This window comes from Microtus oregoni, unplaced genomic scaffold, assembly GCF_018167655.1.
Source record: "Microtus oregoni isolate MIOR12 unplaced genomic scaffold, Mior012 000132F_ref0000261, whole genome shotgun sequence".
Classification (NCBI taxonomy): domain Eukaryota; kingdom Metazoa; phylum Chordata; class Mammalia; order Rodentia; family Cricetidae; genus Microtus; species Microtus oregoni.
The window spans coordinates 1,066,658-1,078,901 of NW_024544775.1; positions in this window are offsets into that span (position 1 = coordinate 1,066,658).

The following is a 12,244-nucleotide window of genomic DNA, read 5'->3' on the forward strand; positions in this document are numbered from 1 at the left end:
AGCAGAGGGCAGAGATGATTGTGGAGCCTATGATGGAGGCGAGGTTGGAGCCCAGGAACGGGGGACCCGTCTGCGTCAGATACCATATATCAAGACGTCATGGTTTTTTTTTTTTGTTTTTTTTTTTTTTGTTTGTTTGTTTTCGAGACAGGGTTTCTCTGTGGCTTTGGAGCCTGTCCTGGAACTAGCTCTGTAGACCAGGCTGGTCTCGAACTCACAGAGATCCACCTGAAGACATCATGGTTAAGGTGAATTTGGCAGGCAATGGATAGAGCTAGAAAACATCATTTTGAATGAGGTAACCCAGACCTAGAAAGATAATCACCACAAGTACTCACTCGTAAGTGGTTGTAAAACATAAAGCAAAGGAAACCAGCCCACAAATCACAAACCTAGGGAATCTAGACAACAATGAGGGCACTCTGAGAGGCTTACATAACTATAATCTACATGGCAAGTAGAAAAAGACAAGATCACCTGGGTAAGTTGGGAGCATGGGGACCTTGCCAGAGGTGTGAAGCAGAGGAGAAGAGGTAGGGAGGGGAGCAGAGAAAAATATAGAAATCAATAAAAATCAATAAAATAATAAAAAATGAAAAATAAACTTTTGGGAAATGACACAATGATATTCAACAAATGGTTCTTAACAATTGAATAGCCACAAGCAGAATGCACCTAGCTCTCACTCTGTATGACCCTATAGGGGCACCATTCAACACAGATCAATTCTTCCTATGGAAGTCAAAACTCTAAAGGTGGCAGATGAAAAAGTACCCCAAACTCGCAGGATCCCTCATGGGCAAGCACTTGCTGAGCAGGACTTCAGCACTAAGACATAGTGCTACCAACTGCAAGAGGGACATCATGAAACTGAAATTCTCAGGTCCAGCAAAGGCAGTGGTCTAATGTCCACCGAACAGAAGAAACTCTTTGATAACTTTTCATCTGGTATTGTATTAGTGTCTACAATCCACAAAGCACTCAGCCTTTAAAAATCTTTTTAAAGAAACTCTTTGTCTCACTTACGTTTGATTTCTATGTGTATTAGTGTTTTGCCTGAATGCTTGTCTGTGTGTGGGTGTCAGATGCCCTGGAATTGGATTTACACAGTAGTGAGCTGACAAGTGTGTGCTGGGAATTTAACCTGGGTCCTCTGGACAGGCAGCTGGTGCTCTCCAGGATGCAGAAGTCACTTATCAAGGAAGAGAACATGGGATGACCCAAACAACAAAAGGTCCAGCAAAGTGATCATGTCATTGGCAAAGGCAGCAGCACAACTGTTATGTTCACCGTTGCTAGCCAGCTGAGAGAGGCGCTAATACCACTGAGATCCATGTTTTCCCAGTCAGAGCGGCAGTCAGAGCGGCAGTGGTGGTCATCAAGAGAGCAAAGAAGAACTAATGCTGGGGAGAAGGGGAGGGGGTATCCGGGCCAGCAGGATGCAAAAGGTGGTCCCTGATAAGCCTAGGGGAGAGCAATGGAATAGCAAGAGACAGGAGAAGTGATGGCAGGACAGTATTTCTGATCAAACCGCCCTTTATTATTTCCTCAGAAGCTGTTATACAGCAAATGGGCAAGGGGAAGGGGAGATGTGTCAACTCTGTTGGAATTCAGGCATGGAGACATCCCACGTGGAGACATCCCATGGTTTAGGCTGCTCTGCCAGCTGCTTCAAGGAAAAATACAAGAGACAGAAAGAAGATACCCTCCTCTTTTCCATGTGTGAGTTCTTCTGAGGATGGGGAGTCAGAACAAGAAGTTTCAGGCATTGTAGAGACACAAATTCTCTCTGTGGCAAAGTGGGTTGACAATCAAAGAAAGCAATTATGTCTCCAAACCCCAACACTCAAGGTTAGGTCTGAGTTCCTTGGCCATGTAGCTTACAGAAAGAATCACAGGATCTGATAAGCACACTGAGAAAATAAAGTTGCCAAAGGAAATTTAAATGAAATATTGTGTATAAATAAGAAAGAAAACTAGATGGTTAGCTAGACCACTTGTTTACGGTTTGGTAGAGTGGCAATAGGACAGGAATCTGCTACACTGGAGCCACAGGAAGCTCCCTGCCAGTCAAAAGACCTGGCTGAAAGGTGCTTGACTTGCTTAAAATTTGTCAATGGTTAATAGAAGAATCATTGCTTTGGGGTGAAGTTGATATTACACATCTTAATTAATGCAAATTAATACTAAGAAAAATGTTTAACCACTTGTGGGCTCCTGAAAAAAAATATATAACTTATGATCATACTGTGAGTTTTTCTTGTGTAAAAATACTGTTTTAGGGGGCTGAGAGATGGCTCAGAGATTAAGAGCACTGACTGTTCTTCCAGAGGTCTTGAGTTCAATTCCCAGCAAGGACATGGTGGCTCACAAACATCTATAATGAGATCTGGTGCCCTCTTCTGGCCTGCAGGGGTACCTGCAGGCAGATGCTGTATACATAATTAATAAAATAAATCTTTTTTTAAAAAGGATACTGTTTTAGGAAAATATGAGTTGTGGTTGTGAGGTTATCTTTCTTTGGTTAGAAACTATTGTCCAGAGTGGTATAAAGGGGATAAAAGAACAATCAAGAGACAATTAAAAGAAAGAGAAAAATAACCCGAATTGAACTTTGTTCCCTGAGAGAAGTCTCCTGGGTGGGTTTAGAGGCTGACCCCACCTCTCCTGTCCAGTGTCTCTGGCCTGCTGATGCTGGACTTCAGCCGTTCGCTTTGCTGGACCTTTTATAGTCTGAAATGGTTCTGTGTTATCTTCTTTAACAAATGAATTCTGGGGCTTGTAGAGATGGCTCAGTGGGTGAGAACACCAGCAGCCTTTACAGGGGACCTAGATTCAATTCCTAGAACACACATGGCAGCTTCCTTCTGTCTGTAACTCCATGTCCAGGACTTCTGACGTCCACCTACAGACCAGCATTCACACAAAACACCAACACACACAGAAATTAGAACTAGTAAAGAGAAAGAGTTTCTTACAAAATATTTTTTAAAATCTGAGTCCTTGGTGTGTTGTAGACAATAATCCTCTGCCAGATGAAAGTCATCAAAGAGTTTGCCCATTGTGTGGGCATTTGACCATTTCCTATACTGGACCTGAGGTTCTCAGCTTCATGACATCCCTCTTGCCATCGGTAGCACTATTTCTTCAGTGCTAAAGCCCTGCTCAGCAAGTGCTAGCCCATGAGGGATCCTGCACTTTGGGTTATTTTATCTGCCACCTATAGAGTTTTGGAGTTCATGGGAAGAATGGGTGTGTGTGAACTGGTGTCCCCCAGGGAAACACCAAGAGGGATCTACTTGCTTCCTACTTGTGGTATTTAGTTTCCAGGTACCATTTGTTGAAGGTTTTGTCATTTCTCAAAAGCTAGTTTTTGCTGTTCAGTGGCAATGCATGACTTTAATCCCAGAGGCAAAGGCAGGTGAATCTCTGAGGTCAAGGTCGGCTTCTTTCAGGGTAGTGGATGCGACCCCGAGAAAACTTGTCCTGGAAATAAAAATCCATCTCAGGGTCTGGAATGCCTCACAAAGACCCTCTTATGGTGTACTAAACTTAGACCCTGAAAACCCAGAGGGCAGGCAACTTCTTATGACCTATTTTTCCCCCACAGCTTCCCTGATATTAGGGCTAAGCTTAGGCATCTAGAGAGAGGGTCCCCTTCTCCCACAGACAGAATCTTAGCACTGGCCTTTAAGGTGTACCATGAGAGATGAGAAAGCTTGTTAACAAACCAGATGCTGACCAAGGGCATCCGACCCAACTCAGAATCTACCCAGGATCCCTTGCCCTCTGGGGCTCGAGGACCACCTGGTCCTTGTTTCAAGTATGGTCAAGATGGACACTGGGCCCAGGCTTTCCCTAATCCCCATAGGCCATATAGTGTCCAAAGCGGCAGCAAGAGGGACACTGGTCAGTGGATTGCCCTCGTGTACCTCATGGCATGGGGACATCAAACACAGACCACCCTCAAGCCAATTTCCTAGCCCTGGCCATGAATGTCTGAGGATACTTGGGTCTTCTTGATCCAGCCACTGTCATCTCTGACAGGAAGCCCTGGGTGGACATGATGGTATCAGGGTGATCCAACTCCTTTTTCTTGGATATTGATGCCACATACATGGTCCTGGGGAAGTTGAGGACCCACTTCTTTTCATCTCTCTATTGTTGGAGTAGGGAGACAACCTTATCGACCTCATCAGATCCCACTACTCAATTGCATTTTCAGGGATATTCCTCTCATTCATTACTGGTAGTACCAACCTGTCCTGTGCCCTTCCTGGGAAGGAATCTCTTAGCCAAAGTAGGAGCTTTTCATTTGCTCCCCCTATTCACCTGACACCAGATTCACCAACAGTTCCTCTCCTCCTCCTCCTAACTGGTTCCTGGTGTAGGAGGTCCTTCTGTCCATGTGTTGCTTTCATTGTCATCCAATTCCAGGACCCCTTGTGGTCCATCACTCACTACTCACTCCCACTCCAGAGCCTTAAGGGGCCAGTGCCTATCATCTCTGACCTTCTAAGAAAAAAGCTACTTTGCACACCTTTTCTCCTTTCAGCACTCCTATACTTGTAGCTAAGGAACCTAACAGGACCTACCGCCTAGTTCAAGACCGCCAAGTCATTAATTCTGCATTCATCCCACTTTATCCCATTGTGCCTAATCCCTACACCCTTCTTTCCACCAGCTCCTCAGGGACCTCTCGCTTGCTCGGTTGTGGATCTCAAGGATGCCTTTTTCTCTATCCCTCTCAGCCTCATGCTGCCGCCTAGACCGACCTTGACACCGCTCACCCAGACTGTCCTACCACAGGGGTTCCAGGAGATCCCACATCTATTTGGCCAGACCCCAGCTTCTGACCTACTCTCCCTGTCTCTCCAAATCTAAACTCATACAATATGTAGATATTTTACTTTGCAGTCCATCCTTAGAAATTAGCCAAACTAATACTTCTGCTCTTCTAAATTTCTTGTCCAGCAGGGCCTATAGAGTCTCACCGCCCAAGGCCAAAATGTCCACTCCTCGGGTCACCTACTTAGGACTAACCATTACCCTAATTCACAAAGCTATTACTTTAGACAGAAAGAACATAATCCACTCTCTTACAGTCCCTTCTACTAAGAGGAAATTTTATTGTTCCTAGGAATAGGTGGTAGAGAGGGGACTTAGCTATCAAAATTGGGAAGAACTCAATCTGGGAGATTTTTTGCATAGGGATTTCATTCCTGCTCTTGGTAGAGTCCTCCATAGGCTCAATTCAAAGAAAGCAAAATGGATTTAGGAAGCTTCCCTGACAGCAATGACCAGTTATGTCCGATGCAAGACTTAGACTCTTTAAAATAAAATGATTATTAAACATTTAGCATGTGTTGCTTGCTTAATATTATTTCTGTTGGTTGTAATTTTATACTTGATATCTGTTTCTATTGTATATAGTTTTGAATTGGGTTTGGATCACTCTTATTTAGACAAAAGGGGGAAGTGATGGGGAATCTTTGTCAGCCAATGGTCTTTAAGGGGTGGGACCAAGTCAGGGCGTGACTTTTGGGTTCCCACACTACACAGCAGAGCTTGGCCTTCTCGTTCCTGTTTCGTGAGTTTGCCCCTTATAATAAAGAAAAATATAACTGGTCTATCTCATAACTAGCCTGGTATTTCTTGATCCAGGATAATTCATCAGCCTGCATATACTTTTGACCATCTTAGGTCACACAGAGAATAAAAGGAGCCCTAACAGGGGTGTGACTTCTCCACAGGGAGAGAATGGCCCATGAGAAGCCCCATTTCAAGCTGGGGAGGTCTGGGGCACAGGGAACACACCTAACCTTCTGCCCAGCAGCAAAAGTGGGACCAAGGGTGACTTTGACCTCTGCACGGTCTCCTCTCCGGGCTAGCAGCTTCACCAGGACAGGAGGGTGGGCATATTGATCCAGAAGCATGATATTGGCAGAGTCCTCCTGGTACCTAATGGTCCTGCCTGTGTAGACTCACAGGTTGGTATCCTCAAATTCAACTGGGGTGGTCTCCCCTGTTTGTCCCTCAAATGGACAATAGAGCAATAAAATCCCTTCTTTCCCAATATCTCCATTTGCTCCGGTAGCAGCCCTAAGCTTACCTGTGGACTGGTTTACCCCCAAAACAACCATCACAACCATCCCCTTTCGGGGATCCCAGCTCCTTCAAGTGGGATGTTTTCACTTAAATTGACGCTGTGGCCCCTAGGTACCGTAATGCAGATAAAGGTCCAATTTTCCTGCTTTCTTGGATCTTTTTCCCTCCCGGCCCTCCCGTTATATGAGGCAACTCTGGGCCCCCTCCATGAACCTCTTCTCAATGCTTTCACTAAGCCCTTTCAAAAACTGCAACAAGCTCTGCTCCAGGCTCCAGCCCTTCATCTCCCAGACCTAACTCATCCTTTCTCCCTCTGTGTATGGGAAAAGAAGGATATGCCCTTTTCTAGGGCATATGTGTTATGTTCTAGGTACCAGCTGGGGCTTTCCTGTGCATCTGTAGCATACCTGTGGCGAAAACTAGACCTTACCACCTACAGATGGGCACTGTATGTGCTTTAGCAGCTGCTGAGCTCCTTATTTGTGAACCAAAAAAACTAACCTTTGGGTCACCCACCACTATCTTCTCCCACCCCAACCTGTCCCATCTCTGAACCCTATAACGGCTTACAAACCTTACCTCCTTCCTGAGTTCTTTCTCTCCAAGTGGCCCTAGTAGAAGATGCCACACTTACTTTCCAATCCTGCCCACCCCTCAATATCTCAAATCTCCTCCATCAACCTAATACTGACTATTCCTCCATCTCATTCCTGCATTGAAGCCCTTAAGGAACTACTTCCCCATCCTTCACACATACAGGAGGGCACACTGCCTCAGGCCACTTGTACCTGGTACACAGATGGCAGCTCCTTTTTACATGAGGGGGCCCAAAAAGCAAGCTTTGCCCTGGTATCAGATACTGGGGTGGAGGAGGCACAGTACTATCCGCCCATACTACTAACCAACAGGCTGAATTAATAGCTTTCACCTGTGCCTTTCAGTTGACACAGGGTTGATCCCTAAATGTTCTTACACAGACTCCAAATATGCTTTTCATATCCTCCTGTCCCACGCTGCTATCTGGAAAGAGCATGGGCGACTTAACAACAAAAGGAGTACCCATAACTAACTCAGGCCCAGTTGTGGCTCTGCGAAAAGCCTCCCATCTCCCCAAGGTTACTGGGATTATTCACTGCTGGTCTCATCCGAAGACAGCTCCATTATCTCTAGGGGAAACAGCCGGGCTGATGAGGCAGCTAGAGCTTCTGCCCTCCAAGGCTAGATTCACCTCACCCACTGCGGGGACTCCACCCACTGCAATCCGCATCCTCACAACCACCCCCTGACACTCGACAGATTCTGTCCTAATAGACTCTGTCTCATTGTGTCAAGGCTCACCTCCAGCCCACTCCTGGCTTGCATTTCTTAAGAACTATCTGCAAAAAAAAAAAAAAACTATCTGTGCCTCCTATAAAATCTATCAGATGTCAGTCCCTAATCCCAGGTAGCATAGCCTCCCTTTTCCTACCCAGGCCAGGGACTCTCTCCCAGGGACTGACTAACAACTTGACTTTACCCACATCCCCACAGTCAGACGTGGGAACTATCTCCTGGTATTAGTGGATACATTATCAGGGTGGACAGAAGCATTTCTGGCTTCTAATAAGAAGGCCCAGACAGCTTGTAACATCCTTCTCCAGGAAATTGTTCCGTGATTTGGAGTTCCAGACTCTCTTCAGTCAGAACTATGGTCCTGAGTTCACCTCTCAGATCTCTCAAACTCTATCTAAAGCTCCCAACATCCCTTGGCATTTTCATATCCCCATACCACTCCCAGTTCTCAGGGAAAGTAGAACAAACTAACTCCTCCTTTAAAAAGAAGAAGAAAGGAGGAGGAGGAGGAGGAGGAGGAGGAGGAGGAGGAGGAAGAGGAGGAGGAGGAGGAGGAGGGGAAAAGAGAAAAAACATTCTAGTTAAAATTTCACAGGAACTTCACCTTGACTGGGTAAAGCTCTTGCCTCTGGCTCCTTTCAGGCTCTGGACTCTGGCCAAATGATCCCTTTCCATCTGGCCCTTTGAACTCACATATGAGACCCTAGTTCTAACTCCCAGTCTCTCACCTACACCTTCTCCTCTCCCTGATTACCTGCTTGCGTCCCTCCTTTATCACCTCCACTCCCTCCTGTGGAAATTCATCGACTACACCCTACCTCGACTGTATACCAACCCCTGTCCATCTCCAATCAACATCAGAAATCAGACCAACTTCTCTCTCCTCCAGACCAACCTCACCCCTTTCTCCTAAGTGGTGGAGCCCCTTCAAAATAATTTTTATAACTCCCAACAGCTGCTAAGCTTGAAGGCCTCCCTCATTGGATTCATTTATGTCATCTCAAACCCTTCACCCCTCCACCTCACACTCATACTCCTTCGCACACGGTAACTACAACAGTAAGCTGTGGAGGACACCAAGATCAACTGTCTTGTCTGCGGTTTCAGAAGAATGAAATACTGTACTCTGCCGGATGGAGAGCTCCATATGCTTTCCTTCCTGACCCCTCTACCTCCCCGCAGCTGATCCACATTCTCCTGTTTCTATTAATTGCACCCTGCTTCATCAATCTCCTCTCTATCACCAATGACTCATTCAAAACTCTGAATCAAACCAATTAGCTATTGTTACAGGACGGCCAGCCATTAGCCATGGACCTGGAGGCATAAAGACCACCAAGCATGCCCAGGTACCTGCAGAAATCAACTGCCAGTCTCTCTTGAATTTTAAGGTGATGCTATGATGATGGGGAAGAAACAGGAGCTTTAAAATTTGCTTATATAAACATAAAAGATAAAAGTTTGTTGGGGGGGCGCTGGAGAGATGGCTCAGTGGTTAAGAGCACTGCCTATTCTTCCAAAGGTCCTGAGTTCAATTCCCGACAACCACATAGTGGCTCACAACCATCTGTAGTGAGATCTGGTGCCCTCTTCTGGCCTCCAGGCATACATGCAGACAGAATACTGAGAATACTGTAAACATAATAAATGACTTGGGTTCACCTCAAACAGGTCAGACACCCCCTTCTTTCAATTGCTAGTACCTAAGAAAAATTCTCTTCCTAAGTTTTTTATCTTTTCTACAGACTCCCAGGTGGATCTCTGTGAGTTTGCAACCAGCCTGCTCTACACAGTTGAATACAAGAGAAATACATAGACCCTGTCTCAAAAACAAAAACACAAAGACAACATAATAAGAGCTGGGTCGTGGCAGTGCACACCTTTAATCCCAGCACACAGGAGATGGAGACAGGTGGATCTCTGTGAATTTGAGGCCAGCCTGGTCTACAGAGTGAGTTCCAGTACAACTAGGATTGTTATATAAACATTTTCTCAAAAAAAATTAAAAATTACATAGTAAGACCCCATCTCACAAAAAAAAACAGCAATAATGACCACATACAACGTTAACCCACTAAATGAATACAAATGTAGAAATCTGTACACACACACACACACACACACACACACACACTGCAAACCAAAACCAAATGCCTATATGTGTCTTGACGGCAGAGTATTTGCCTGACCTGTACATGGTTCTGAGGTCCATCCGCGAAAACAAAACAGAAAATCCACAGAAAGCTCTGGGCCATTCCAACAGGCAGTCAAGGCTGGAACGCATGCTTAGGAGCCCAGCGGTCCACACCCCCACTGCACTCAGGATAAAAGAAGGAAACAATCCTTAAATTTGTTTGTTTGCATTGATCACAGAACCATGAAAAGCAGAGATAACCAGGAAATAGTCTAAGTAACCAACAAACCGGATGTGGAGTGAGTGGCATATGGTGAAACGTAACAGCACATCTATGTGGTTAGGGTGCAGCACAGTAGACTGTGCTAGAATAAATATTTGCTGACAAGGATAAATAGTAATGTTTTGTTGCGGAGAGAAAAAGCAAATGATAATACTGATAATGGAGACGTGTGATTTCAAAAATATGCACGTACATGTGCAAAATGTACATACACACGTTACATGCACCAGTTCGAGTCTTCTGTTGGTAGAATTCTGATGTCTACAGCTCATCTGATTTCTATAATAAAACTGTTAACTTTTCTAAAAGCATACATGTAATGACTTTCTAAGAGATGCTGGTACAGGAAGTGAATGGGGGGTGCCTAAGTGAGTCCAGGACCACAGAGGGCTTTTGCTCAGAGAAGCCTACTCCAGGGGCTGCACACAGGTAAGAGCCTTAGCACTACTCCCCCACCAGCCTAAAAGGCAAGGGCAGCGGCATCTAGTGGGCACTGCTGGGGTTGCAAGTGCTGGCCCATTTCTGTTCAGTGTTGCAGGGGACGGAGAAGAGAGACCTGATGAGTATCATGGTGCCACCAGCAAGGACCGCTGCTCAACATTCCTTCACCACCTGGGCAAAGTGCACAGCTGGGTTCAAGAGTAAGAATATGAGGCTGCCTTGACCAACACTGCCTGATAGACAGACAGACAAAACACAAAGAGAGGAGTAGGCTACGCCTAAGAAACCCCTAAGAAGGAAGTGTCATGGGTGACACCCATTTCTCTTGCCATCGGTACTATGGACTTACATGAAGACTCCGGTGCAAAGATAATCTGGCCAATGTCACATAACCCTCAGACAAGAGAGCAAAAAATGAAGTCCAACCCCATCTAACCTCAACCATAAGATTCTTGGTTCTGTAGGGCCCTTGCCTGAGACAATTCACACCTCTAAAACCCTGTCTATGGGACCACTGATGGCTCCAAGCCTAGCAGGCATGTGGCTCCTTGCCATATAGAGTCAGGGCTACTAGTACTATAGAGCCCTTTCAAGTTAGGTCCCTATGCTCCAAGCAGTTGATTACCTTGGCAGCCAAGGATAATCCTCCCATCCTGGTTGGCCGTGGTAAGAGCTGCTAGAAAGGGCTCATATAATCAGTGGGGAGGCAAGCTGTGAGGCTGTGGCCTGGCCCTCCTCCAGGGAGTCGGAAGAAAAGGATAGGATGGGGAAAAAAGCTTCCCTTTGATCAAGTAAATGTCCTTTCCAAGGGCCTGTGCCTGGCTCTTCTCTCTCACCCTCCTAACTCACCCTCAGTAGGCCCTGACTGCAGGCTCTTGAAAAAGTGCTGGAAGCCATCCAGATTGTGATTCTCCTGAGAGGCTGAAAGATGGAAGAACAACTCGAAAACATTCTGGGAAGCCAAAGAGCTACGTGTGGGGAGAGCAGGATAGACACGCAGAATGAGAAGAAGCCCTGGATGAGACACCAAGCCAGTCTACAACCTATTTCCTCTGAAGTCAGCAAACTGTGAGAAGGAAGCAAATTGTGGTCTGAACTCTAAAGACATGGCCACCCCACACCATTATGGGAAGGTAGCTCACCGGCACCTCAGAGGAGTTCAAAATCTCACAAGAAATCTTACTGGTCTGCTTCCTGAGGTCACTGCTCTATTACCTGTAAGAACCCAGATTCCTCAGAACCATGGCCTCCTCACAAATACCCCACTGCTCTCATCACCCTAAGGGTGTTCAAGACAAGATCTGAAGAGTGGGAAGTTTGGGAAGGTTGGCTCAGCCAGTAAGAGCACTAACTGTTCTTCCAGAAGACCTGGAACCTACCCAATGTCTCACAACCACCAATAATTCCAGTTCTGCTGGATCTGATGCCCTCTTATTCAGACCTCTTTGGGCACCAGACATACATACATGCAGTCCACGTGCATACATGTAGGTAAAACACCTATACATAGAAGATAAAATAAGAACAACTTCAAAAAGAAGACGATAATGATGTGCTGTTTCCTCCCGAAGGCACATATGCAGACAGGGCCCTGAAGGAGTAAGGGTTAGTTTAAAAACAAACCCTTGGGAGGCTGTGAAGATGGCTCACAAGCTTGCCACATCATCGTGAAAACCTGAGTTGGGATACTCAGCGAACACATAGAAGCCAGAGACAGTAACCTGAGTGTCTATAATCCCAGTGTTCTTATTGCACAGTGGGATACAGAGACAAGAGATGCCCCAGAAGCCTGCAAGCTAGCTTGCCTGGCAAACACAGTGGCAAAACAATCCAGAGACCCTGCCTCAGAGTAGAAAGCAGGAAGCAGCACGGGAAGAAATTGTCCTCTAAGCAGATACACACACTGTAGCACATGCACACCTGGATTCACAACACGAATGTGTGCA